Source organism: Eumetopias jubatus, unplaced genomic scaffold (genome assembly GCF_037043125.1).
Source record: "Eumetopias jubatus isolate StellerSeaLion01/CBP00866 unplaced genomic scaffold, mEumJub1_p1.0 scaffold_3, whole genome shotgun sequence".
Classification (NCBI taxonomy): Eukaryota; Metazoa; Chordata; class Mammalia; order Carnivora; family Otariidae; genus Eumetopias; species Eumetopias jubatus.
In genome coordinates, this window is record NW_028274809.1 from 83,676,392 (window position 1) to 83,683,700 (window position 7,309).

At 36.0% G+C, this 7,309-nt stretch overlaps 1 pseudogene; it reads right to left on the minus strand.

Moving 5' to 3' along the window:
- LOC114224578 (ganglioside-induced differentiation-associated protein 2 pseudogene) overlaps positions 1–6,947 on the minus strand; it is a 74,650-nt pseudogene extending 67,703 nt beyond the window's left edge.
- Between the last annotated feature and the right edge of the window lie 362 nt (positions 6,948–7,309).

The following is a 7,309-nucleotide window of genomic DNA, read 5'->3' on the forward strand; positions in this document are numbered from 1 at the left end:
AACATTTGGCCTCTTGTTTAAGGGGCTGTTCTCTAGGTCTCTACACTGTGAAGCTACTCTTTTTCCCTTTGTAATTAAAGAGTGTTAATGATTTCAGCAGGGGGAACTTGGGTAGTTAAAACATTTGATTTAAATATATATCTTTTAGTTTTGGGGTGTTATAACTAAAACTGCTATGGAAAGAGCCAGGCAAGGTTCCTGAGTCATCAGGGAAAGTCTCACTGATAATATGAAAATAAATTAGAAGAGAATAAATGTTCCTAATGTGGAGGCCAATTTGAGTGAGGAAATTTTGCGTGGATAAGCTGGAATATGTTTGGCTACAAGAATCAGAATACTTAACCCCAAATAGCCGAAATAATGGGGTTTTATTATCTACTATGAGAAGTCTGGAGATAAGTTATCCTAGGGTTTATCTAATGGCTCAAGTTTTTCATCAAAGGACAAAAATCTCAATTCTTTGGAACTATCATTTTCCGTATATTCACTTTGCCTCAGGTTTGTTTCATTATGGTCATGAGATGCCCCCCCACTCACTCTCAAAACCATTGTTTTATGAGTAAAGAAGGCCGAGTGACTACTAAGGAGGTAAAACAGTAGTGTTTGCCCCACCAAATGAGAGCAAAAATTGTGGAAAAAGATCGTGCTTCCACATTCTTCAAGCAACACATTCATTACAAGAAAATTATTTGCTTTGAAGTGTCCACTTCACATTCTTTGTGTAATTAACCATTATGCTATAAAATAGTGATGGTGGTTTGCTTCTGCTTAATATGCTACATCTGTTATCTGAATGAAAATGTTCTCATCTCTTCCAAAAATGGAAGATAAAAAGTTCCCTTATTTATCATATTCTTCACAGATTGATACTAATCTCTCTTCTTGTTCCATCACAGCCCTATCTGGTTATATGTTCTAAAAACTAAACTGCAATTTTAACTTTAACTAACACTTCTTACAAAAAAATAATAGGGAAAATTGTATAGAGAGATAAAGGAAGAGAACATGCATGATTATTTCAATCAATATGCTAGAGCTAATATTTACAACTTCCTTCCTCTTCTTAGTAATTTCATGTTACCTTTGTCCTCAGCCTGAATTTGGGATAGTAGAGGCTTTTTTGCTTGGCAGATGAATCAAAACTTTCCTTCTCAATGTTCTATGTCTTAATGGCTCTGCTGTTATAAATTTATTACTGGTTTTTCAAATATTTTAAGTTATCCATGGTGTATAATACTCTTTGTGTTATCTTACAGGTCACACAAATGCAGTGGACCACAGTATAATTGTGAAGAAAATGGTTATTTGAATGCTGTCATATAGAGTCATTATATAGAAGGCAAACAAATGACAAAACAGAGAACTTCAAAATTAATAATTCTATTAGGAGTTAAAGTGAAGATGAAAACTGCCCCAAGCTGAGCCAATCAGGTTCTTTTTGCCAGAATTTCTAGACTAAGACTAAAAGATTCCAGTTTCAGTCTGGCTGGGTTATTTGAACAGAAGCTATATAAAAACTTGAGATGGTAGTGTAATGCACTTCAATAATAGTGGAAAGCAATGAAAACCAAATCTGCAGGGGAGGGGAAGAGAGGGAGAGAAAGAGACAGAAGATGGAAAAGAATAGGTAGAGAGGGCTCCTCTAGGTCTGATGGTGTTCTAGAGCAACCAGCACTTATACAGGTGTGTGTGTGTGTGTTTGTGTGTGTATACATTTATATACATATACATACATATATATATATTTATTTATTACCTAGCTCTAGTCACTCTAGAGAAGCTTGAAATGTAAAATCCTTGGAATTTAAAATTATTATCCTTGGAATACAAAATTTGCAGTATTCCTACAAATAATCCCTCACCTACATCTTCTTTAAAATCTTTGCTTAATTTAGCTTAGGTTATTATATTTTATTTGCATTCAGTGAGTTTTGACTCTAGCATGCCTTTCTAAATTACTTTAGCCTGGACATCTGCCTTCTGCCTCTACAGAGTGTGAAACGTTCCTTCAGGAGTCAGGGAAGAATCTCATCGATTTACTTTATTATATAAAATTATTTTGCCCATATGATCTTGTCAAATTCACCTCAAATCTGCAGGATAAAACTTTAGCAAACCATTTTCTCACACTAAAATAAAAAGGAATGTCTGTTTCAACAAGAAATGAGAGAAATATTTGCTCGGTAGTCTCTATATTAAGGGCCTGCAATGTGTAAAACATGTCATAAAAATCTGTGGAAGGTAAAATTTTATGAAATTTAAAATGAACTCTACCTAATCCATAATGGGATTATTCCACATGCAGTTGACTGAGGGGTAACTGAATTGTTGATATGTCAAATACTTTTACTTAAAAATAAAACTTGGAACTTAGAAGCATCACTTTGGAGACACTAGGTAGAATTTAACTATGTGCACAACACATTCAAATTCAAGTCAGATGAGATAGCTCAGAAGTTTGGTTTATTATTATTTTTTTATTATTTATTTTTTTTGTGTTTAAAGGCTCTAGCAAATATGTTTAAATTCAAACTTGAGAAGAATTAAAATATTTATTATTTTTTTCCATTGAAGTTTTAGGTTTCCAAATTGGTCATTTACTATGCTGTGTTCCAGGTGGCTTTTTTGAAACATCTCTCACACATTCATATTGCATTAGAAAACACATGGCAGAAATGAGTCTTTTGACTAGGGAGCCAGCAATAGTTTTTCAATGGCAGACAAAACTAACAAAATTACTTCTCGAAGGAAGCTTCTCTCTCATAGTACCGAACCATCTATGGTCACAAAATGGACTTTCTTCATTAAATTATTTGTGATACTCTCCAGGCTGTTGACCTACAAAGAGAGTTGTACTAGCTATTTTTTTAATGGATATTTCATTGATTTAACATATGTTGGACATTTATGCTTGCATTTAGTTTACTTAATTATAATCCCTTTGAACTTTTGCCCTGAGGTGGTTTTAATGTGAAGGCCCAAATCTGAAACTTTTAATGAAATAAATAAATTTTCTTAGTAACATAATATTTTCCTGGAAGAATAAATATGTTTCTAAAAATAACTCACTTAATCATAGCTAATAACATCTGCTTTGAGATAATCAGCAGAAGTTTTAAATAATTTAATGTATGAAGCAAGCCCATGTATACATATAAAGAGAGTTGACATATACATGGGCATATACATACATAAACTCAACAAATATTATTGAATGTCTACTATGAAATAGTAATTGGAAATATAACAGTGAACAGCTAGTTGTGGCTTCACTCTCATCAACCTCATAGTGGGAATACATAGAAAAGTTTCAATAAACAATATACATGGCAAAAATAATAGGGAAAAAATGGGGAAGGGAGCTATTTATCAATGCACATTTATTTAGCTACAAGTTCCTTCCTGATGTATTTCTTGCTTTCCCCTCTAGTCACATCTGTGCTCATTCATGATTTTTAGAAATAAAATTTTCCTTTTCTAACCATACTCAAATATTGCATCAAAGATACAATATTTCATTCTTCCATATCTACATACACACTATTTTTTTATGCTTGGAATGCCCATCTTTCCAAATCCTATTCTCCCATGTAAAGCTCAGGGTTTTGTTTTTATTTTTTCAACTTTTGATGGAAATTGGTACGAGACTTGCCCTCCAACCAAAAATATACAAGGCAGCTCTTTTTAAACGTGGGACAATAGACAGAACGTGATCCTAAAGAGAAGAGAAATATACAGAGAGCCCCAAGATCACTCCAGACCTCTGGTTAGAGCCATTTTATTACCTTAGCAGAGGGAGAAGGTGCTGAGGTAAGGGAGAGAGAGGAGAGTTCAAGGCTCCTGAGCGAAATGGCTGGCCATTTGGGGCCTGGGTTTCTGAAAAAAGAGGCTAAAGAAATATGGCTTCAGAAGGAAAGTTAGAATCACAAGAAGTAATAAGGAGCATCAGTCAAAAGTAAAAATATAGCATTGATCACCATCTGACCTATTCTATGTTTACTTCTTTTCTTGTATTTTCTGCCCTTGAGATAAACTCTGTGAAGGCAGGACCTTTTGCCTCTTGTCTTCATACTATAGCCTTAGTATAAGAATGACTCATGGGGGGTGCCTGGGTGGCTCAGTAGGTTAAGCATCTGCCTTCGGCTCAGGTCATGATCCCAGGGTCCTGGGAATGAGCCCCGCGTTGGGCTCCCTGCTCAGCAGGAAGTCTGTTTCTCCCTCTACCTCTGCAGCTCCCCCTGCTTATACTCTCTCTCTCTCTCACTGTCAAATAAATAAGTTAAAAATAAAAATAAAAAGGATGACTCACACACAGTACATGCTCAATAAATATTTACTGAATGACCAAGTGAATCTCACATAACTGGAAGTCTCGGGATAGGAAAAGATCACAGAAAATAAAAACTGTGATTTCAACTTGGTCCTCTCTGATTCTCTTAGGTCAATTTTCGTATATGTGTCACTCAGTTCTCAAGCTGACCTTTCTTTGTGGCCAAAACATGATTATCAATAACCTTTAGGATAGCACGCCCCCTTGTCTTTGCAGTGGAATAGGGAGAAAGCCACTCTTCCATTTGTGGAATAAAACTCTTCTCTTCCAGTGTTTGGGCTGCATTATGTCAAGAGTCAATACATGGAATAAAAATAACCACTGTTGGAATGCCACCCATTGACTGGATTAAGTCTCAGTTCCTGAACCGGTCACTGGTATGGGTGTTGAAATGGGATTAGATGATTAGATTGATCAGGATTAACATCTGGGGCTGGAAATGGGGGGAGGAAGACTGGAAACCTGAAAATGTAAGGAGATGATGGATGCTGTGTAGGCAACCAACATTGTCCATTATATATATTTTTTATTTCACACCAATAGATTCAAAGAATTTATTCTCAGTAGTGTAACAAACATCAAAATAAAATCTTCTACAAAGAGTAATTTCTTTATTGCATCAGAAAGTAGCTGTTTAGGGGCTCCTGGGTGGCTCATTCGTTAAGCGTCTGCCTTCAGCTCAGGTCATGATCCCAGGGTCCTGGGATTGAGCCCCGCATTTGGCTCCTGGCTCCTGCTCAGCGGGAAGCCTGCTTCTCCCTCTCCCACTCCCCCTGCTTGTGTTCCCTCTCTCTCTGTGTCTCTTTCTGTCAAATAAATAAATAAAATCTTTTTTTAAAAAGTAGCTGTTTAAAATGAGAAATGGGTGAAGACACTTTACAGAACTTTCCGTCGGCCTTTAGAACATATAAGCTAGTAAGTATTGGGAAAAGAGAACTGGATCTGTGCTTGTTTTCAGCATTGTATCTGTAGTCCTAAACACAGTCTTTGGCACAAAGAACACTTTTAATCAATGAACATTTGAGGAATGGATGGATAAATCCAGGTGCTTGTTTTTGTATAGAGAAAACCATAAACTTACAGGAATGCACCTTGATTCCAGGTAGGATTGTCTCTAAATTCTTCTAGTTATGCATATGAGTTAAGGTTTATCAGAGTAATTCTAGAAGAAACAAAAAGACAAAAGACTAGGGGCTTAAAACCTACCATCTTGCTATATGGTGTTTTATTCCCTGTATATATTAATTGTCAGTTTCCCCCTCTTTTCCTGCTTTTCTTGGGTTATTAAACATTTTGTATTAATCCATTTTTATCTCCATAGTTAACATACTATTTATATTTTTTCATATTTTGGTGGTTGATCTATGTTTAGTATCTCTTTGGTTAACCAGTAGCTTATTTCCGACAGTATTACACACTGTTTCATAAGTAGTGTAAGGACCTCATGACTGTGTATTTCAATTCCTCTACCCAGTCCTTTGTGCTATTACTGTCACATACTTTATTTTATACCTGCTATAAACACACAATACATTGCTGCTATTTTTCCTTTTGACATTCAGTTATCTTTTAGAGCAATTTAAAAAATGATTTTACTTTCATTTATTCCATTCCCCGTTCTCTTTGTTTCTTGGTAAAGATTCAGATTTCAGTTTGATACCTTATTCCTTCTGCCTGATGAACTTCCTTTAAGATTTCTTGTAGTATAGGTCTGCTTGCAATGGATTCTCTGTTTTTGTTTGTCTTAGAAAGCCCTTATTTGTACTTCTTTCTTGAAAACTATTTTTTGCTGGGTAGAGAATGATGGAAGGCCAGTGTGTGTGTGTGTGTGTGTGTGTGTGTGTGTGTGTGTATATATATATATTCTTTTTTAATTTGTAGTTTCTTAAGAGAAATCACCTATAGTACATTTGTTTCTCTGATTGTCATGCGGCTGCTTTAAATATTTTCTCTGTCTTTTGTTTTTAGCATTTTTTAATATAATATGCTTAGGTATTTTCATCCCCCCTGCCGGCACCCCACCAATCCTGAATGGGATTATTTATCCTATCTGGTGTTTTTGAGCTTCCTGGATCTGTGATTTGGTGTCTATGATTAATTGCAGAAAATTCTTGGCCATTGGCCATTATTGTTTTTAAACATTTCATCTGTTTCATTTTGTCCTGATTCTCCTTCTAGAATTCCAGTTAGATAATCGTTGGATTTTTTTTTTTAAAGATTTTATTTATTTGACAGAGAAAGACACAGCGAGAGAGGGAACACAAGCAGGGGGAGTGGGAGAGGGAGAAGCAGGCCTCTGCCGAGCAGGGAGCCCGATGTGGGGCTCGATCCCAGGATCCTGGGATCATGACCTGAGCTGAAGGCAGACGCTTAACGACCGAGCCACCCAGGCACCCCTCGTTGGATTTTTGATAGTGTCTCACAGCTATCAGATGCTTTGTTCTGTGGTTTTGTTTGTTTCTTTGTTTTTCTCACTTTTTTTCTCTTTGCGGTTCAGTTTGGGTAATTTCTGTTCACCGATTCTCAGATTTCCTGATTTCTCCACTGTGTTGAGCTTACTACTTAACCCGTCAAAGGCGACCTGTATCTGTATTACTATGCTATTCATTTCTAACATTTCCACTTGATTCTTCTTTATAGTTTCTTTCTCTCTGATGAAACTAGCCATCTAATCTTGCATGTTGTCCACTTTTTCTGTTTCGGAGTAGGTAATACATTAATCATAGTTATTTTGAACTCTCTATCAGATAGTTTCAACATCTGTGCCGTATCTGAATCTGAAGTTTCTATTAATTGTGTTGTCTCTTGGAGTGTGTGTGTGTGTGTGTGTGTGTGTGTGTGTGTTGCCTTTTCATATCCTTTGTAAATTTTCATAGAAAGCCAAATATCTTGTGTAGGAAAGTAGACGCTCAAGTAAAAAGCTTTTGTGCTTGTAAATAGGCATACCTCCCTGCCTGCTAGGTTTTTAGTGTGGAGGTT